The 23,034-nt window shown below is 40.4% G+C and overlaps 1 pseudogene; it reads right to left on the bottom strand.

The window, feature by feature from the left end:
* Nucleotides 1-1,287: 1,287 nt before the first annotated feature.
* Nucleotides 1,288-22,621, bottom strand: LOC116467973 (uricase-like; annotated as a pseudogene).
* Between the last annotated feature and the right edge of the window lie 413 nt (nt 22,622-23,034).

Genomic DNA, 23,034 nt, shown 5'->3' with positions numbered 1-23,034 from the left:
AAAAGACCTATAAGGTAGGTTCTCTTTTCACCTCCATTTTACAGATGAAGAAACTTGTCTTATATTTACTGAGAGGTGGAGCCAGGATTTAAATGAGTTTGTGCAGTTAACCACTATACCATGCAACCTTAAGTAGTAGTATCATAAAGGTGAATGAAGCCGTATTAACAAATAATACTAAGGGCTCATATGTATGAAATTCTTAAAAATGGAGATTTGATTTGATTTTTTAAATGAAGATTTTTTTTAAATGGAAAAGGTTACCCAGAATGTTCACGTGGACAGGTTTTCATCATGGATTTCTAAAGTTGTAATTTGTGAAGCTTTATTACATGTATACAATGGTAGTGTTAGTCAATTGATATAATCAGCCCTCAAATCTGTACACATCTTTAAATCATCAACTATATTTGTTTCTCTGGCTATAAAAGGAATAATTGTTCGTATTTGGAAGATTCAGAAAAGTACATGGTGAAAAATAAAAATCACTCATAATCCCATCATCCAGAAATTGCCATTGCTGATATTTTCATATACATACTCTCCAGTCTTCTTTCTAAATGTACATCCACCCATCTGTATATTGGCTTAACATTTATTAAATATGATGTTTTGTGCACATAAGGGATGCATTATTCAAAGAAAAATAATTTATACTCTTTTTCAGTACCCTCGTATGTACTAAATATTCTCTAAGGATTGAAAAAGTTTAAAATCAAACATTAAGATCACAGAAGTACTATCAGAGTGGAAATAAATAATCAATGATACATATGCTAGAGCATTCTTAAAATCAAATATTCAGTCAAATGAAGTAACAATGGTGATATTTTTCAATTTAATTTTATTTCATTTTCTGCATTACTTAGAAGCATCAGTAGGATGAAAACAATATTTGTTTCTTAAACCTGTGCACAAATTAATTGATGTGACACACTCAATTCATGATTATTTTCTTAATGAATTGATTCTAAAGCTTCTCTAAGATAGGAAGGCATAAGACAACCAAAAAGAAATATTGATTTATAACTGTTCTAATACTGCTCAGCATTTTTAAAGTAAACTATAGCCATAAAGCCTGTTATAATTACTAACAAGGTAATCCGCAGAATGCCTTGCTGAGCTAGGTGTAGAAGAAATAAATGGTTTCATATTGGAGGAAAAAGGACACTATAAATCAATATACTAGTATGAAATTTCGCATGGCTACATGCTATCATCTCCAGCATCACAAATGACTTAAGGAATTCCTCAGCTGAGAGTGGACTCCTATTGGTGGCCACAATGTCACAGTCTTGAAGACAACTTCCTCTTGACTGTACCAGTAATTTTTCCATATGGATTGTCTAATGGCAGCAAGACTTGTAGAAAAACCACATGGTAACTTAAGGGACATTAAAATAGCTCTCTCCTCCTTTCTATGACTCAATATTAAAAACAAAAACAACTTACTAAACAGGAAAATGTGTATGTCCTCCACTAAAGTTACTTCAAGCATGGTAATGCCTTATTATTCTGGCAATAGTTGAGAGATGAGTCAATTTTCTAGAAAATTTAAAAGCTTTTGAAAAATGTTAATCATTGAGATATAAATGTTTCTAAAACGCATTCCGTATCCCTGCTTTTTAAATGCAGTGTATTGAACACAATTGACCTTTCCTTGGTGACTCACCTCGACCATGAGTCATTGTCCAATGCTGTAAGATCACCATGCCCTCAGAAGTGTCTGAGGTCTGCAGGGCTGTTCACTCAATTCTAAATGGCTCCAGATAGCAGTGCTTTTAGAGTTCTTCCACCTTCCCACCCTGTCATTTGTCACTTCTCTGCTGGTGTCAATGTGTCCAACTTCCTGTTTCTCATGTGTTATGTTCACTTTGTACACACCTGCTGGGTGAGAGTCCAAGAGTGGCTCCAGCCATCCTCAAAGTACAGACACAAGGACAGCTTGTTCAGCCAGTCAGGTGCCTTTATGTAGAGCCCTGACCCAAAGGAACTTAGGCCTTTCTGACTCCAAGTCCCCAGCTGGGCTCCATGAGGGAGCTGCGAGTCTGACTTCCTAGAGGGAAGAACCCTGTGGGCGTAGCCCCCCAGCATGCTGGGATTAGTGCAGACCTGAGGTGTCGGGGGCCCTCAGGAGGCATCCTCTCTCTGCCTGGGGTCCTGAGCTAAGCACTGCTCCAGCCATGACACCTGATCCTTTTTTCTATTTAGGGTCCATTTGTTTTGCCTCTGGTGGACTTGGCCAGGATTACTTTCAGGTCCCTCTCCTGCCCTTTAGAAGGCCTTAAAAAGGCTTTACATTCTAATTAATGACATTCTGGTAGCCATAACCTTTCCTTCCTCTAAAGTAAATACTGCTGCCTCTCCTTGTGGCTGGACGTACAGCATGTGGGACCAAGGTTGCTCTCCTCAGCAACTCAGAACTCTAGATCACCTTTGCCGGGCACCTAAGCATGGCCTTTGTTTCCAGATGCGACTCCCCAGCCTCCACCTGCAGCTGATGGTAGTCAAAGCCTGCTAGAGGCCACCCACATTACTTGCAAAACAGAAAGGAGGCACCCGGCCCGAAGGATTGTGAGGCTTCTGGGCCAGCAGGTGCAGAATGTGGGACCTTTAACCCCTTCATTAGCCCTTATCCACCATAGGATATGAGTCTACGGGAGCAGAGCCGTGCTAAGAGATGGCTCCTTCCCTATCTTACTCCCCAACACATACTAAAAGAAGTTACTCAAAATAATGTTTTCTAGATAATAGAAATGTGTGGGAAGCTGGTGCAAATTGAGAAATCTTATTTTGAATGTGGTCCAAGAGGGAAGAATGGTTCTGATCTCCCAAGAACTGACCACACCAGCCCACCAGTCAGGACTTGAGGCTCTCTACTCAGACACACTGAGTGGTTTAACATTCTGCCATGGCTTAAAAAAAATAAAAATAAATAAATAAATAAAGCAGGAGAAATGTTTTTCCAAGACAAAGGGTTCTTTTCAAAAAATTAATTTCCGCATCTTACCTTCTGTAATTGCAATTAGAAACATAAATACTCTTTCATGTTTTCCTGTGTGTATTTTGTGCCACTGAATTGACTAGTTAATCAAAAGGTAGGAATGATGGAAGAAAGTGAAAATAGAATCTTTTTTTCTCCTCATCGCCTCATGATGGAAGAATAATGAAGCTGTGTCCTTGCATGGCACTTTCAGAGAAGCAGATCTCAGAGCTGTTTCCTTGGGCACACTCTGTTCCTTCTCTGTCTTTCTCTCTTGGACTTCCAAACTTCTGTAATCACTCATCCACTTCGAGGGCACTCCAACTTCAGGCACTGAAAGGCCCAGAATTGAAGAGGGCTGTAATCACTGGCAACTATAAATATTCCCCAAAGCAACAGTTGCTAAGAGTTTTATTCAGTGACATTATCATCCCAGGCTTATAAAGGGGCAGAAGGGGGTGGGACAGAGATGTGCTTTAAATATATTTAAAGTTCTCTTACCTCTTCCTTGTTGATCAACCCATTTTAGACATGCCTATGTTGAAGTAGTGAATGTTTGGCAGGCTGATTTCCATATCTTCTATCTGGAAACCACAGTGGTATGCATCACATTAGGAGCTGCGAGCCTCCATCTCCGTCACTCCAGCCACCCTCACCTCCCCTAACCTCGCACCCATTACTCAGGTTCTCTCTCTGACTTGGAGACACCCTCTGATGTTCCTCCACTGCCTGACACTGTTCTCTCCTGCTAGTTCTGTGATTAGATGGTGGGCCTACTCTTCTCCCCTCAGTGTACAAAATCTGTTTCTCTGAAAAGAAAGGGCTCCTCGGGTCAGAAATCTGGGAGACCTCTTCAACATCCAACTGGCCTCCAGGTACTGGTCAGTCAACCTTCTAAATTCCTCCTCATTCCACTCCCTCCTTTCCAGGCCTGTACCTAACATTTATAGGCCCTGCAGCAAGAATATAATTAGAGACCCACATACCAAATGTATAAAAATTTTAAAGTTATATTAACCAAGCTAAAAAATTTGTTAAGTAAAATATGTTCTACTCTTCTAACTTGACAAATATACCCTTCATAACAAACTGGAAGGCCAAGCATTAATTTAAAATTCTCTAACTGTGATTGAAATTAGAAAAATAAATACTCTTTCATGTTCTCCTGTGTGTATTTTATGCCACTGAATTGACTAGTTAATCAAAAGGTAGGAATGATGGAAGAAAGTGAAAATACAATCTTTTTTTCTCCTCATTGCCTGGCATGGAGTACCATGCCAGGGCATGGCAGCATGGGAAGAGCCAGCCCCTCGTCCCTGGCCCATCCCACCTTCTTTCTTGGACTCACAGGGGTAGACACTCCAGCTTGCATGTCAATCACCATCCATACCTCCTGCAAGCATCTGCCCCTTTGTTTACTCTCAGGCCTAAGCGTGAACACCAATAGCATGATTCACCCTCTGGAAGACAGATCTCGAGAAGAGATTTGCCCAGGTTCCAGAAGTAGTCTCAGGGCTATTTGGACAGGAAATTCTGGGGAATGCATGGGCCTCTGCAGACTGTGTTGCTGTGGCCCCACTGATTCTTCACCTAGTGGAGGGAGGCATAGCCAGAGGAAGGCCTGAAGGGGGCCTGTAGAATGCTGAGCCATGGCCAGAGTCCCTCTTGTCCAGGTCTAAGGGTGGTACTTCTCCTCTCCAGCCCCACCATGGCCCAGACTCTCTTTGCAAGATTCTGAAATAGATCCCAACATGTCTCCTTGCCTATGGTCCATCAACCTTTTAATTCCTTCACATTTCTGTCAGCGTGATTTTTCTAGAGTACAAATCTGGCACAAAACATCCTGCTTAAACCCCTTGGTGGCTCCCAGAAGCCTTCAGGATAAGGTATAGACTCTATAAATAAGCCTAAAAAGGCCCTCTTGACTGGCTTCTGTGGTTCCTGCCTCATTTCCAGGCACATGGAATAACTATAATACATTCATATATATTCATTCACACGTGGTAGATCCTCAACAGTAAACGACTGTATCATGCTATCTCTTGTCTCCATACCTACCCTGCTCCCTCACCCTTGAGAGTATACTCAGACAACCTCTAGACTCAAACACCGTTCCTTCTAGAAAACCTGGCTGAACCCATCTCCTATACCTGAGTTAGGTGCTTTGCTCTGTGCTTTCATAATACTCTTTTCTCTATTGTATTGTTCATTTACTTATTTTCTTCGTTCACTGAATGATGAGCTCTTCAAGGGTAGTGACTGTATATAATTTATCTTTGTATCCTTCATGTGCTGCCAGAGACATAATCACCATTCAATAAATGAATGAATGAATCGGTGGGGAAGTGGGTAGATGGACAGATGGATGGATGGATGGATGAAATCTCTCCACATCTGTCTTTCATTGTCTGGTTCTCCTGAAACACAGAATCTTTGTCTAATTACCCCTCTCCCTCAAGGCATTCAAGTGTCCTGAATATGAGGCTTAAATCAGTGGCAGGTTGAAAGGACTCAAAGAATTTTCAACAAAACTCAAGGACTACAACAGGGGCCTGTGTTTTCAGGTTAGACAGATTTTTCCATTTTTGCTCTCTTCTCACTTGCTATAACAAGCTTTTGAACAACAACAGATGTCATTTTTCATGTGTCTTCCACTTTCTTATTTTAACTCTCAACTCTTTCTCAGAGCTGACAGAAGACACACGTTCTCCCAGTCCTCAGAATGGCAACTGACAGAACTTACCTCAGGAACTCGGCTCAGGGAGAGCACCTGGATATCATAGAGGGTCTTCTGCACAGAGGGCGAGTATTCGCCTTTGTCACAGGGCCCAGCAGATTTCTCCAGGACAAGGTCCCGAATGGTGTCTCTAAAACACAGAGAAGGTCACTGAGGATCCTGAAAGGAATTTTGGTAATGTGTTAGGAAGCTAAGAAGCAGTGACCTGTCTGTCCCCCAGAAAACAATGTTATTGATGTTTTTAGAAGACATTAGTATCTTGCAATGTCAAAAACAAAACACCTTACTTCCCATTCCCCTACACACACACACACACACACACACACACACACACACACCATTCAACAAACATATTGAGCATCACTAGACTGTCTTCATAGTTTAGCACCAGGGCCCAGTGGGCATTTTAGGGTAAATTTCCCGTCATGTTTGAAGAACCTAAGAAGAAAACTCCCAAGTGTTCTCACCATCTTGCTGCTCTGCTTGGCTGGCTCATTGAACTGTTACATTTGGGGGTTTGCTGTGTGCCAGACTCTGTGTTTTTTAGGTTAGACAGATTTTTCTGTGCTAAGCATTTTATGTGATGATGTCACTGAATTCTCTCAATATAGCTGAAGTAGGTACTATTATTATCCCCAATTAGAGAAGAAGAACCTGAGCTTAAAAGTTACATGATCTGCTCTAAGTCCCTCTCTTTAGAAGGAGGCTCAGCCTACAGTACTATCCTGCCTCTGGCGTTTCAATTTCTTGCTCTTTTCAACATAAATACATCAGGCTGCTGCCCATAGAGAGCACTTGAAATAAAAAGGAAAGAAGACTGAGGTAACGTTCTCATCGTGCATTTAAAAACCTATCACATAATAAAAGAAGCAGAGAAAAACTACACCAGTGGGAGGGAGTGCTGTGGGAGTGGGTGGTGGGGGAAGGGTATGCATGCAGATTCTAGCTTATGGTAGGGTAGAAATTTCTAAAAGAGCTTTAGCAAAGGAATGAGATACCTAATCAAAAAGCAAGTTCTGAAAGTTCAGAGGCCTAATTACTCCCTGTCAGGATATAATAATAATCATACCTTTATATTGTGAGTTGTCAGAATCAAAATGGAGTCACTTGTGTCAGATGCTAATGAAATAAATAAATAAATAGAGCCAGGAAGCTGAGGGAGGGCCCTCATGCACAGATGCCTGTAAGAAATATTGCGAAGACTCTCTGAAGGGCTCTTATGTACATATGCCTGTAACAAGAATTTTGCAAAGGACTTTTCAAACAGTGGCTCGTGACGTGAGTCACAAGGACAGCTAGCCAGATGTACAAGAACATTTGCCTGCCACAGTCTCCACTAATGAGCTGGCATCAACTCCTCGATCGCCACTATAACCAGTGTTCTCTTTGTCTCAAAACAAATTACATACACTTTTTCCTTTTGCTTTTAAAAGCTTCCCCTTGCCTCAAACTCTTAGGATATGCCTATGGTTCCTGCAGCCCACAAATTTGCAGATTCCCTGTGTGTTCCTAAATAAATTCACTATCTTTGGAGAATCTCTCTCTGTTATTTCAGTTGACAATATTTTTAAGGCATTTATAACTTATAAAATGCTTTTGTGAACATCATATCATTTCGAGTTTAGCCTAGATTGACCAATTATCCCAGTTTGCCCGGAACCAAGAGGTTTCCTGAGACATGGGACTTTCAGTGTTAAAACCAGGAAGTCCGTGACAAACTACAACAAGTTGGTCACCCTCATTTAGCCCTCTCTGCATCACTATGAGGTAGTAAGGCCAGATATTCTCTTCATTTGATGCAGTGTTTCTTCAAGTGTGGTCCCTGTTCCAGTGGCATCATCTGCATCCCCTGGGAGTTTGCAAGAAATGTATGTTCTTGGGCCCCACCTCAGTCCTACAGAATCAGAACCTCTGGGGATGGGCCTAGCAAGCTTCATTTTGTGATTCTGTGTGATTCTGATGCACATGCATGTTTGAGAACCACCAATTTAATAAATTGAATAAACAGAAGGCATTTCTGAATAGTGGGAGGTTGAGTTGAATGGCCTCTAAGTTTCTCTTTCACATCTAAGATTCTATGAAGTCTGGGCCCCTGGGACAAGGGCAGACACTACATGCACATGTTCATACCAGGTAGCCTCGAAGTCCACATCCCTGCACTGGTGGTAGCGCCACTTGCAGTACACTTGGGTGGCAAAGCATCGGTCCTTCACCTCAGGGAGGGTAATGAACTGGTCCTTGATGAAACCTTTAAATCCAGACTGTGTTGTTTTCAAGACCTTGAGGTCTTTGATTCCAGAATGAAATGACTGGGGGTCCTGTTTCAAGTAGAAAGTCAAGAGTGGCTGAGGTCATAAACAAACAGTGCCTTGTTGCTGATACCTAGCACAGAGGATCCTGGTCATTAAAACATGACACATTCTGTACAAAAACTACATCACCACCTGTGTTTTCTGTCATCCTATTTCCTCTGAAGTCCAAGTGAAGAGGATGGTGTGCCTTTGCTTCCATCCAGATTCCATGACTCCCTGCCCTGTCTTGCCCTAGAAAATCTGAAGGTCTAAGAATAACCTCCATTCCGTATTGAAGGCCACAGAAGTGAATACATTCCTCTTAACTACAAGCGGGAGTGTGTTCTTGGCCAACTCACCTTATGTATTTTGAGCTCCATCTCTTCCAACAGGTGATCATGCTGAAATGTGTTAATAAGGTCCTTAAGAGCCATTCCTCTACCTGCTACTGTGACCCCTTTACTCGGGGTAGTCCTCATGCTGATCATCTACAGTAGCTGATGATCCCAATCTCCACTAAGCCCTGATGGCATCCCAGCATCCCAGTTCCCTTATGGTTATCAGCTCAGCAAAACCAGGCAGCTTCATAAACGGGTAGCAGCGTGGGCCTGGCGGAGCCTAAATAAGACAGGGAAGATGGAGTTGGTGACTCACAAGGGATAGATCTGCCTAAGTCGATATCTATAAAGGCTTTTGTTTTTTCTGCTGAAGGAGAAGGGACGAACTTGGTTCATGGGTACCTGGGGGAGAGAGGGGAGAGTTGAAAACAATGGAGGGGATGATATGGCACTCCTTCTGTCTCTGCTGCGCTTTCATAAGGTAATGGGGCAGGTGGAAGGGTGACAGGCATCATCTAAAAAAGAACAATATTAACATCACTATGACTTTATTTGTCTGCACAGGCTGGCAAGGATTGGGGACATTCTGGGAACACTTGGCAAACCCTAATAGCAAAGTGCCATGGCATGATTATTAAGATCACCTCTTTTCAGTCTCTTTGTTAGTTCCAACCAATATCTATGCTTCTTGGTCTGTTTAGTCTAAAAATCAAGGGCCAGAGATGTCAGGTACCATCACACACATGGTCTTAGTTGAAGAACAAGAATATAACTCATGATCCTCAATTAAAATCCAAGGAAGCTCTTAAAAATCCAATGGTTTACATCACCTACGTGGTTTCTATTGCTACAGTTAACTCAGGAGCTGTGGAGTTTCAAAAGTAGGTAAATAAAGTCTATATTTCTGTTTTTCCATGCTTCTGTATACTCCTATCAGAGAGAACAATAGCCAGTGGTTAGTGGTAGATCTGCTGATTAAATATATCCTGATTAAAGAAGATATTCTGTGCAGAGTGTCCCAGGATAATGCGGTGAAACAGGAAATGATCCTTGTTTAAGTTTCTGAAGTACTTAGTGGAAGCTACATCCGAAGAAGGAGTGAGAGAAAGATACCAACAATGCCTTAACGCCTTCAGCTGGCTGGGTTTATCAGATTCTAAATGTATAAAGTCATGATCTCACAAAATCAGCATTGCTACATGCAGTGAGTGGAAGCCTCAAACCCAGCAGAACTACAGAAACAATCAATAAGTATCTGTTGAATGAATGAATGAATGAATGAATGAATAAGTTTAGCAAGATCGATTCATGTCAAGTCATAAACATTGCACAATTTAGTATCTTTCTTTTCTAGACAGTTCAGCCCCATCAGTCTTTACCATTTCCCTTCCTGGTCCCCTCCAGCTCACACATAGTGTGGCAGGGGGTGAAAGGAAGGGTGTTAACCTTGGCTGAGAACCTCCTCTCTGTAGACATGCCTTTGGTTGCTGAGTTGTCACTCTTTATCTTACTTAGTTCTCAAAACTCTATAAAGCAGTTATTTTAATGTAGGTGACTTTTAATCATTTGTCCATAGTCACGTGGCTAGAAACTGTCAGAGGTGGAATTTAAACTCAGCACCACATTATGAGATCCCATGCTTTTCTTCCTGCTTTTTGGATCACTTCCCATCTATGCAATGGTTCCTCCTTCCTTTGACCCTTTCCCCATTTGTGTTCTATACGTGGCCTTTCCAGGAGACAAGATTGCCACCTCCTATCCACAGCATGCTTTAAGGACCTCAGATAGAGCCCCCTGCCTGAAAAATACCATCTCCATTGGTCAGAAACAGAGATTGAATAATCATTTTTAGAGTTGGCTCCTATGTATCTAAAAACCTTTGTATTCCTTAAACGTTTCCTATTGAAATGCAAGTAAATATCCCTTAAAGGAGTGACTCCTTAAGCCTTTGTAAGGTACTATAATAATCTACTTCCCATGGTAAGCCTTTCTAGAAAACAAAATCCTATAGAAATGAAACATGGGTTTGCAATCAGGAGTGGGGTTAAAATGAGTAGTAGAAACCCTTGCAGGAGAATAAAAAGAAGGTGAAAAAGAACCAAAGACAAACTGTATCTGCATTGTTTTCTTCCTATTCATCTGGCCTTGACTGCTGGCATCCATGTAAGCCAATCAAACTTTGGCTCCTCCAAAGGTGTTAACCATAAAAGGATTCCTGGATGCAATGTTGCATAGTGGTTGAATCTACAGCTTTAAGACTCAGATTCCTGGAACTCAAATCCCAGTGCTCTCCCTGCATCCTCAACCCCCATTTTTATGAGCTCTATGCTCCTGAGGGAATTATTTAACCTCTCTCTACCTTGATTTTGTCATCTGTAAAATGGAGATGATAATCATACATATTTCCTAGAGTTGCCACATGTCCAAGAGGATGCACACAAAGGACTTAGTAGAATTGCTGACCTATGAAAGTGCTCTACAAACGTGATGATGATGATTTTGCCATAACTGACTTTTTCCCAATGACTTCGACAACTTATAAATATTTCCCATGTTTCTCAAAGTCTTATTGGGTTCTGAAAACTACTTCTAATGTGCCGTCCTATCCATCTCCAGCCCTGGGATAAGATTTATTGACCTTAAGGGAGTGTCAGTCCTACTAGGCCACTTTGAAATGATCTGCTTTCTCACTGGAATCTAAAAACGGAGACAGCAGTTGTATTTTTAAAATGTGTTTTGGCATCAGTTTCACACAGAATAAAATGTCTCATGTTCCCCAAGACAATTAACTATTGCCACAGTTTTGGCAGAACACAAACCATCTACTCTGGTGCTCTCATCATTCTATTAAAAACAACAACAACAACAACAAAAACTATTCTCTCTGAATGTTAAAAGAATTTTTCCCTGGCACACATTAGACATGCTGGATGAAATCAGACAGCTTATTTTATCTTCTCTGTTGGCGGTGCCCCAGCTTTCTGAACATTGGTAAGAACCTAAGGCTTTCAAAATCATGAGCCCATCAACTAAAAATATGATGCCTAACACACTCTAAAAAAGATTCCCATTTAGACTAACAAGAAGTAATTCAAAAGCTGTCCTTTTCTAGGTTACGCCCCATGAAATCACTTAATCAGCTTTGTTTTGTTTTGTTTTTCTGCCTTGGTTATGGAGTAATGCAAAAGAAAGATTTTTCACATTTCACTTTGCTAGAACATAATCTTTTCTAGCTTTTAGTGTCCTCCTACACACTTAGCAGATTGTGGCTTATCTCTCAGAGAATCATACATCCTACCCTTTAGCTATCTAAGGGAAAGAAACTCACTGCGAATTAATAGAAAATAAGCCCAATTCCTTACCTACGCATCAGGTGTCACAAAGCACAAAGCTTTATTGAGCCAAGAAAAAGATCTTGTCATAAGAGGATAATTGCTTCCACATTTAACACCTCCAAAAAGGACACAAATAGCTGAAAGGCAGATATTTTAAAACCATATTAAATCATTCTAGTAGAAAATCTCAAACTTGTAAAGTGCCAGAAAAAGTAAAGATCAATTAAATATTTGCCTTGGAGAGTCCATTTAGCTCATGCAGGAAGAGTGAAAGCTCCTTCTGTGCAACTGTGGATGGAAAGAGATGACATCATCCAGATGGTAGGAAATTAAGTGGGCTTTTTTACAAACAGGTGATGACCAAGAACATTTTAAGAGACCATGAATCTGCCAAGAACTTTTCTTACAGAGGAACCGAAGAGCACTTTAGTCTTGATATCAAAAGGACATAAACAGACTTCTTGGCAGTAGCCATCTCTGTCCTGGATCTCCCACTTCTCCCATCTCACTTCTTCCAGCTGCCCATCTTGTCACCTCTTAAATCTGTTCTCCTCCAGGTCGGATTTCATCAGTTGCCTTCCTTACAACCATCCCCCTACCCTCACTACCCTTCATATCAATAGATGTATAGGAAGTATTTTTCACTACCAGAAGACACAATCTAGTATTTGAGGTCTCTTCTCCATCTTCCATTCCTCTATTTAGCTATGCTTTGCTGAATTCATAATTAGTATCAAATGGGAGAAATTTGATGCTGAAGAAATTGTGAGTTATAATTCAAATAGTGCAGAGGTTTGGGGGTCAATTTAGTTCAAATTAGTGACTCAATCATACCAATGACTTAAAGCTCCATCAAGCTTGTAGTTTCTCACTGATACATGACAGAAAGAGTTCTGAAGATTCAATGCCATATGATACCTAAACCAACAGCCTGCTTCATACATACAGGGCCTAGTTCTCCTCTCAGGACTTGAGAAGTCACAAGCATAACACCAGCTCTCATTCCTTTGGGCGAACAAATTTCTTTCTCTCTTCCAGATTCTCCTGTGGAATCAGCAGGCTTTGAAACAACGAAAATACAGCCTAGTGATGTAGCTGTAAAAGACCCACTGGGAAGAAACGGTGTAGTGGGAGATTTAGAGCAATTCCCAGGGCTTAAAGTGGTGCTTGAGGTTCAGTAGGATTTCTAGAAATGTTTGTTCATTTGCTACGTAAGAATGAATACAGTCCATCGGGAGAAACCCAGTCACACCTCCTCCCGGGAAGAGTCCTTTTGGGAGTGGCGTGACTGAACGTGTGAATAAGCACATGTGTTTGAGGGGGCAAAAGTCTTACCATTCTAGCCAGTCCCCCACCAAAGGCACTACTCAGGTGTTTGTAACAACAGCCTTCACTGTGTGAATTTGTGAGTGGTGTGTGTATAATATAATTATTATTTTCTTTAGTTAAGCCTTTACAAGGGCATTTCTTATGACAATGATTGTAACATTCTCTCACATTACGATTCCTGCAGTTTCAGCTCTTGGATAATAAGCAAATAAAGAATTAAACTTTGCTACCAAAAGAGCATACATCCCTACTCTCCAAAGAGGGACAGAGTAGAAATGTCATACACACAACACTGAAAGATACACACACCTATAAACATGTGAACACACATACCCGTATACACTTAAGGCAACAGATGTCTCTTCCGCTACCCCAATCCCTGCCAGCCCTGCATGAAATCAGAGGGGGAGTTGGGGGCTGGACTCTAGATGAGTCAAGCTGGAGCTTCTGGGAACACTGCCACAATGATCTCAATACCCTGAAGCTTTGCAGCTTTCTGCAGAAAGAAAAAGTCTTAACCTGATTATGGTGGCTAGTTTTTCCACTCAGCTGCAGCCAGGTGATGAGAATTCAAGCTGATAGCAACTCTTGGTCATTCCTGGAAAGAACAGGATATAAAGAGAAGTCCGTTTTCCTTTTATGATCAGCAGAGCCCTATACTTGGCTACTTGACTTCCACCTCCATGGCTCTGCTAAAAGTATTCTGGGAAGTCACCAATGACGCCTATTTACTGACTATATAGTTTCTCATCAGTCCTCTCAGAACCCCAACCTCTTAACTCTCCTGTGGCAGAGGCTAAATCTACTTGCTCTTCCTCCTGGCACTCAGCTAGACGACATTTCACAGTGTCCCTTGCAGTGAGGTGTGACTATGTGACTGAGCTCTCTCCAGAAGAAATGATCCATGCTGTTTCCAGGCCAGGAGCTTACGCTTCAAGGACTTTGCCCCTCCTTTTGCTCCTCCAAGCTCTGTCTTTGGTTGTCTGGTATGGGGGTCTACTTTGAAGGTGACACCAAAAAGTAAGGATTAAAAATATAAACCTGCCATCAGCCTGGGTTCCTGAAGAACTTCATGGAGCACAGCATCCCCCTGATCCCCCTAGCCCCACACACAGACACTGAACTGGACTTCTGCAAAAGGAAGTAAATTTCTAGTGCTGAGCCACTGCACATGGGCCTATTTGTTATGCATCTTGGTTCCCCAGTAATTCAGAAGTCCCTAATTTCTTGAAATGTCTTTTTCTCCTGCTTCCATGACACTGTCATCCCTCGTCTTCCATCTATCTCTCTAAACATTCTTCTGTCTCAGTTTTTCAACTGCCCAATCCTTACAGTGGGGAATTTTTCCCAGGCCATCTCCTCTTTCAAACTCTTCTCACATTGTATGTTTTTCTGGAATGGTCCTTCTTCCCTATGACTTTACCTACCACCAATCTGCTGTGGCTTCACCTACCACCAATCTGCTGATGGGCCCCAAATCTATCTCCATCACGTAGTCCCACATTCACCAGCTTCCCACCTGAAAACTTCCCCTTGTGTGCAATCTCCTTAGTCAGTTGCCCAGTCCTCCCAGATTAGGGTCAATTTTAACTCCTCTTTCTCTCCAATCTTCCATCTCTAATCAACCACTAAGACCTATTGATTACACTTCAAAATGTCTTACATAATGCTTCCTACAACCTCTCAGTCTGTCCAGCTATATTCCTACTGCTTTAGTTTAGACCCCATCACTTCATCTTTGCAAGAAGTCTCCAAATTGTCTCACTACTGCCTGTTTCTCTAGTCTGTCACCACACCTTGTTCAGAGTTTCTGAACAAAAACATGCACACAGTAATCTGACCATTAGAGACTTTCTCTGGTTCTCTGTTGTCATTCTAAACAATAACTATAGTATTATTTAAGGAGAGCTTCCTGTGTGCCAAGTGCTATGCTAAATGCCTTAAGAAAATAAATTAGCATTTATCTCCTTTGTTTCTCTGGATAGTTGTTGAAGTGGGCACTGGTATCCTTGTTTTACAAATTAAAACCCACCAATGTAGTATAAGTAACCTTGCTCTTAATCACAAAGTTATTAAGTAGTGGAGCTCAAATTCAAATATGACTCATTCTGACCTCAAGGTCTCTTGCTTAACCGCTGTGCAAAACTGCCTCCATCTTATACTAAACTTGTGTATAACACGAGGCCCTTCAGATTCCAGCCCAAACCACCAACTTATTTATCTTCATCTCCCTTCTTACATTCTAGAAATCAGAACCACTGAACTTGTTACTGTCCCTCAAATGCTTTGCCCTTTCCACAGTTAAATAAATTACTTCCCCAGCATAGTCTTTGGCATGAGGCAAGTGCTCAAAATATTTTACTTCACCTCTTCTACTCCTCATGGATTGTACTCATATGTATCCTGTTTCTTCTGCCTGTAATTCCCTTTCCTCCTTCAATGGGCGGCATATTCTGAATCAGTTTTCAAAAGTCAATTGGAATATTTTTTCCATCCCTGTCAAGCCTTCCGGACAGACTGCTCTGGAAAGAGTTTCTTGCACTTCTCAGTTCCCATAGCATGCCTTTTATCCCTTCGTCATAGTCTTTAGCCTCTCATACTGCAATCAGTCTGTCTCACTAGGGTCAGGGAACATCTTATTCCCCTCTTTACCTACAGCCCTTTGCATACATAATAGGTCCTCGAAATCTAGTTGTTGAATGAATAGTATATGAATGAATGACATAAGCACTTTTCATAAATGCTCTCATTGTTAATTAGCTCTCTTGAGGCCTAATCCTAGCTGCTATTATTATTTTACATAATTGAAAAATATAAAAAATGTAAAAAAGCATCCCAAAACTCACCGAAAAGCAGTTTCGAGTTATGCTGATCTATACAGTAGCCACTAAGCCACATGTGGCTATTAAGCACTTGAATTATGGCTAGCATAACTTGAGATAAGCTACACATATGAAATACAGAATTTTAAAGACAATTTTGTAAAAAGAATGTAAAATATTTCATTAGTAATTTTTATACTTATTACATACTGAAATATTTTTGATGTTATTTAAATAAAATACATTATTAAAATTAATTTCCCTAATTTCCTTTTGCTTTTCTAATGTGGTTATGAAAAAAATTTAAAATTATATATATGGCTTGCATTATATTTCAGTTGGGCAGAGCTGATTTCGAGTTTCTAGTTTTATGAGGGTAGTTAATGAGGCTTGGGTAGGATAACATTGAGTCAGGAAATTTTTCTTTCTCTCTCATCCAAAGCCGCATATCTAAGACAAGAAGGATGGAAGAAAGAAAAGGAAGAAGGGAGGGAGGAAGAGAAAGGAGAGGGAAAGAAGGAAGGAACCAGAGAGACAGAAAGGAAGGAAGGAAGGGCTAAGGAAAGGAGGGAAGGAAAGAAAGAAGTTAGTTCCAATTTAACTTAACAAATAGCTCAGAAAGCTAATATAGCATATGACTACACATCTGGGCGATAAAGATCATCTTTTCAACCAAATACAACAACTATTTAGTCTCTTTTATATAACATTAATTTTATAACTGTTTATCAAACGTTGAGAAAGCCCTAGTTACGTATAGACTTTAATTCAGATAGTGGAAAATATTTAAAAATAGCTAATACACTAGAACTTTCTAAGGAGGCCATTATCCAAAAGAACTCAGAATGAGAAGGGATCTTATATTTTATTAACCTTATAATAAATCTGGTATTCATTAGATGCCACTTCAAATTCCTACTAAGGAGGAAGGGAAGGGAAGGGGAGGGGAGGGGAGGGGAGGGGGGGGGGGAAGGGAAGGGAAGGGAAGGGAAGGGAAGGGAAGGGAAGGCAACAGCAAAGAAGAAAAGGGAAGAGTAAAGGAGGGGAGGGAAAGAAAATAGAAAAATTTTAGAGTCCACCCTTTCATTTTATAACAATCACTAAAGTTTATTTTTTTACTGGGATAAAGATATTATTACCAGCTTTGTCTCCATGGTTCTTAGAGGTCCTCTAGCTTAACTCTTAGCCAATTATTGAACTCTGCTCTGACAAGCCAACAAATCTGTGGAATACAAGCTGTGGAAATTTTAATATTTGCTAAGTTCAGTTATCAGTACTAATAACACCTATGATATAATTATGTTTCATAATTAATTTTGAAATTTCTTAGCAAATAGAATTATATAATTGCCATTGCTATCTTAAATGAGATGCATTTTACAGGAATTACAATATTAGTGGCTTTATTACACAAATAAAATTTCAGGAAAACTTGACTATTATTTAGTAAATATTTCCTATGAAGGGTACTATAATTGTGACATGGTATGGCACAAAAAATATTGGTCAGAAAATTCAGAGATTTGTGTTCTTTTCAGCCTGGGCCTTTTTTTATTTTGCCTTACCTCAAAATCTGGTAATAAAAATGATTTACCTGACTCAATCCCCAGGGTTGTTGCAAAATGAATTATTTCATTTTTATATTTTTAAGACAAAAAGTAGATAATTCTTTAATGTAATTCAAAGTCACAATATTCATTTCTATCTCAGATTTAAAAGCCTTAAAATGTCTCTACAGTTTTCCTCCATGTTAGTAAACAGCATTGTTTAGAAGAAAGGAAGAAAAAAGAAAACAAAGCCACTCTGAAGTTGCTACTATAGAATCAAAGCATGAAAAACAGTTTCTTACCACTTCTCAGCTGTTCAACTTCACAGAAGTGTGTTCCAGTGGGAGTGTGAATAAATGCATGGACATGCTTAACTCCATTCTGAAAATTAAGGAAACAAATTATTTCCAGGAAAATTGCAGTTCATGCCATAAAGCCAATTTCTTTCATTAAACTGAGAGCACAAATGAGTGAGTTAAGCTTTTCAAGACGCTTCCAAGGATTTCTTCCACGTAGACGAGCTCAGATTACATGGTTAAAAGAAGAAAGAAAATGCTCACAAATATTCACACCAAAGGCTTCTATGCTTTTGATCTGTAAAAAGAGACGAAATGCTTCAAAGCAGAAATAATTGTCCTGTTTAAAAATAATTTATAAATACTGTTAAATGAAATTGTGGGAGGTCATTGCTCTGGACTAAGCGCCTGCATTAGACCCCAGCAGACAAGACCAAAATGGAGTCACTTATGCTAAATGCCACATAATCAAATTGAAGCTTTAAGGAAGCAGATAGATACCAAAACAGACCAGTTTTTCCTGAAAACAGGAGATTCCAGTCTATCTGAGTCAGTGCAATAAGGAAGTCCCCTCTGCTTTAACTCTTACTAAAAAAGTAATCTGAAACCTGATGTTAACCAATCAGTTTTTTTTCCATTGTTCTGTTTCTTGTTCCCACCTTACAAAACCCAATGTCCTGTTCTTGCCCAGTGGAAGCTCTTACTCTTTTTTGTAGAACAGAAGCCGCCCCAATGGTAAATAAAAACCAGTTCACTCTATAACTAAACTTGTTGTAATTTTGTCTTTTGATATGACTCATGATGTTCTCTTTCCTGATGAATTGCTTTTTAGAACTAGACAGGCAGAGAATAGAGTCTATCTCAAGAGAAAAAGGTGTTTATCTCACTTTTTTACTAGAGCTCCCAAATGAAGTTAATGATCACCATCACCAGGTGAGACTCTTGTTTTTAAAAGAAACCCAATCAATTTGCAGGAGAGGAATTCTCAGCGGATGAGCAAAAAATAACTTAACATTCAGATTCTTCTCACAGTGAGTTCAGTCATCGCTTGTACCAACCACAGCACACCAGAACACTGAACTCTATGAGGCTTCCCATTTTCCCAAGGAAAAATGTTAATGAAGGGCCACCCCACTCCTTACCTTGCATACAGGCCTTCTATTGATCCCAGCTCTCCACCCCCATAATGCAGCTTCCATATTAATCCCTAGGTAACATTTTATGGTCTTAGCACAGTCTGCAAATTATTAATGACTTTGCCTATAATTAAAGTGAAGTATTTGTACAGGGTTCCCCGGTATAGTTCTGTTTTATACCTGTTGGCCCAGAATAATTATGAATAGCATCCTATTTTGAGCTCAAAAGTGTCCTGGTTTGGATAAGAAGCTATACGATCACTCTATCCATAATGAATGACTTTAAGTAGTTTTTAACATTCAAGTCCATTCTTCACTTTTCTGCAAACTCCTACACAGTACAGGAAATACAAGAATCTGTTGTATCTGGCCCTTGTCCATATCACAGTACAGGTCTACTTTCAAACAATTTTTTTAAAGAATGCAGTTCCTTTTTCCATAGACCCATCTATGTTTGCTGGGTCATTCTGATTAGCAAGAGAAAGGTTCAGGGTAAAAATAGGAGCTGCAGAAATTATATTGCAATGTTTCTTATATTACAATGAATTATGGGTATGGATTTCATGAAAAAACATGAGAAAAGAAGCTTTCCAGTCTACATTTCTTGTCTTTTTAGACTTCATGGCAAGTAAAAAAAAAAAAAAAAAAATCAGCTTGAATTGCCCAGAAATCTGGGTGACCCAGCACAGCTTTACTCACACTTAAAGAAACCAGAGGTGGGGTCAGGCACGGTGGCTCATGCCTGTAATCCCAGCACTTTGGGAGGTCGAGGCAGGCGGATCACGAGGTCAGGAGATTGAGACCATCCTGGCCAACATGGTGAAACCCCGTCTGTACTAAAAATACAAAAAAAATTAGTTGGGCGTGGTGGCAGGCGCCTGTAGTCCCAGTTACTTGGGAGGCTGAGGCGGGAGAATAGCTTGAACCCAGGAGGCGGAGGTTGCAGTGAGCCGAGATTATGCCACTACACTCCAGCCTAGTGACAGAGCGAGACTCTGTCTCAAAAAAAAACAAAAAAGAAAAAGAAAAAGAAAAAAGAAACCGGAGCTGGAAATGCTAAAATATCAGTTCTATCAGATCTAAGTCTCTCTTGAAAAGTCCTAATAACCACTGTATATGAACAGTAAGTGGTAATAGAGTTGGGAAAGTTAGAATGGCATTAAAATTTGGAAAATAGATTTCAACAATAAAAATAAACGTATCTCATACTCAAGATATTCTTCTGCATTAATAACAAGAAGTGAAGTGATATTTTCTTCTATAAATGCACACCATTCTAAAAGAATAAAAACTAAATGGTAAGACTCAAAGAAATGCATGACAAAAATGTGTAAAATTCTATTCTGAAATTCTTTCAGGACCTTGATTTTCCTTTGATTCTAACTAGAGATAAAATGTATTTTGTCCAATAAGATTCTCTGCCTAAAAGATTGCAGTGAGATGAGAGCCAAGGAAACAAAGATGTGAGGTTTGTGTGTTTGTTTTTCAGCAAAGTTTTCTTCAATCCTGAGACCTTTAGGCTAGAAAAGAACATTTTTTTAAAAAATGGCTTAAATGTAAAAATAGGTTAAAATGCAAAGGGAATTTGAAATAAGCAAGTAACACTTCATGCTGTTTTATAGCAAATTCTGCATCAAGATAGGCGGCATCTAAGAAGAATGACACATACTCCTTTAAACTTCGCCAAGACATGATGGTGTCTGTAGGGATGACGTCTGAATTATCTCCATGCAGGTAATCTTTTTTGGAACTCAGAGTAAGTTGCACTGAAGTTGCCACCTCTTTAATGCTGTGATATTTTCCATCTCGCTGAATATGGAGAACTTTTACCATATCCTTCCCATAGCCAGTTCAGACAAATTTCACCTCATCATTCTGCAATGAAAACACAGGCATCTTATTGAAGAAGGCTAAATGAAAGCCAAAAGTTAGGTGAAATTTATTTAAGCCTTCATTTTATCATACAATTGTAAAAGATGAGATTCAGAGTGTATATGGAAGCAATATCACGTTCTACTTTTGAAGAAGAATGAGAACTTGTATAGAAAAAAGAGAATCCCAAGCAGCAAATGAAAATATATCAGATTGTTCTGAAGACTGACAGGTACAGGGCTTTTTTGATAATAATAATAAATACATTAATAGGACCTCCTGGGTCAAAACTATGCTGTTTTATTTAATCCCCACTAACCTAATCCTTGTAATAGCACCATAAAATCCTTATAATCCCAGTGTAAAATGGGAATTAATATTCCCATTTATGGAGGGAGAAGGTGAGTTTCAAAGATATTAAGTGATTTGCCCTAGTTCATACGGCTAGTAAAGGACAGAGCCAGGATTTGCACTCGAGTCTATTGACTCTAAATTGTAGAATGAAGGCGAACTGCTTTTCTTCTATAAAATAACTTGACTATGTTAGCTGGAAATAATTGCATGCCCTTTTTATAGAGAGTGATATTCTGGAGAAAATGCCCTGTGATCAATAGAAACAATTTGAAAATTGCCTTTTCTACTTGCTGCCGGGAAGAAGAGTAATTAGTGACAGGGTCCAGATTACCTTCAGGAGTGCAGAGCCAAGGCTGTCTGGCTGCAGGGAGAGCTATGCTTTTAGTGAAGAGACACTTAATAAAAGCCTGGTGATTGATTCATTACTACCCTCGTCTGAAGCTGGAGCCTTGGCTAGTGAACACATTCATCTCCACTGGTAGAATCCACAAGATTTGTCCCTGGGCTTTACCGGTGTTTGAGGAAAGAGGCAGGAGGGAGCAGAAGAACAGAAAAACCTTATTTTATTTAGCACAGAAATTGAATATTAAAATGATAATGAAAGAAGATGACAAAAATAAAAGTAAATGAAAAACAGCATGCAGTGAGAGTCTGGATAGGGAGACAAAGAAGGAACCTCACCACCTGCAAACCACACTGAGGATGTTCAGGTGTACCAAGGGCTGCCTAAATATCTAGAATAAAAAATCACCAGATCCTCTGCGGGGAATTTGAGAATACTAGCCAAAGTCAGAAAGTACTGCTGTTCATAAAGTGGGGGGTGGGAGGCTGCCTCCAATCTTGGAGATAGAGCTGGGCAGGGCAGGCTATTATTGGTCATTGAACATGCCCTCGGGGGTTGAGATGTCTGAATTCAGTTCTTTCTTGTGAGAGGTTAAGGAAAACTCTTGGAGAGGCCTCTGAAAAGCCTCTGGCCCAACATCTGGGGACTCATGCTGAAAAAAAGGGTCAATAAGAAAACCAAAGGAGCAGACTCAAGGGATCTCAGTAAGAACTACAAGACTGTCGGGGAAAGAGAAATTGTTGTGTGGTGGTGGCTTTGGGATTAAGTGAAGTCCAAATTCAACCCTGCCACTTAAAGCTTTGTGGCTTGCAACAAGTAATTTAATGTTTCTGAGCCTCCGTTTTCCCATTTGTGCAAATGGAAAGAAGCACCTCTACCTTGTAGGGCTGCTGGTGAATGTCAAAGGCCTGGCTTAGTTCCCAGTAGCTAGTGGTACACTGAGGTTAATCCCAGCAGTAGAGGCCAGGCCTGGCTGTGGAAGCAGCAGCAGCAGAGGTAGCAGAGGGGACCTTGATTAAGGGCGCCAGTTTTCAGAGTGGACAGCACTGCGGGCAGTAACAGGTGGAAGACTCTGGTGCATCTTGAGCCACAAGGGACTCTACCTGAAGGAGGAAGGCATTTGGCTGGGTCGGGGCCCTTGAGTGGTATGGGCTGGAGTCTGGAATGAAAGGTCTCTGAGATTATCCATCATCCCCAACATGTACCGGGACTCGACAAATGTTACTCCTTAGCCTCATCCCTGCCCCTATATTTTCAAGCAACAGTAGTTTAGCCTATGAAGGCAAGTGGTACCTACGTGGTACATAGATTAAATGATAGCCACCCTTCCTATCCCCATTCCTGTTCAGCTCACCAGCATAATATCTGGCCACACGTCATTGCAAACTCTGCTTTAGCTATGCTGATCTAATCACGGCTGCCCAGGTGTTACATGCTTTTTCTGTCTGTTGGCCTTTGGATTTGCTATTCCTTCTTTCTTGAACACTTTCTCCTCCTTGCTACCCAACTACCAACCTCTTTGCCTGCCTAGCTTCTTCTAGATAGCCTTCAGGTCTCAGATGCCACTTCTCCCAGGATCCACCCCAGCCCTTCAAGTCTGGAATAGTTGCCCCTTTTAGGCGCTCTCAAATACTTGTTATTGCCTTGTCAG

Source organism: Hylobates moloch, unplaced genomic scaffold, assembly GCF_009828535.3.
Source record: "Hylobates moloch isolate HMO894 unplaced genomic scaffold, HMol_V3 SCAFFOLD_5, whole genome shotgun sequence".
NCBI lineage: Eukaryota > Metazoa > Chordata > Mammalia > Primates > Hylobatidae > Hylobates > Hylobates moloch.
This window is presented reverse-complemented; position numbering and strand designations above follow the sequence as displayed.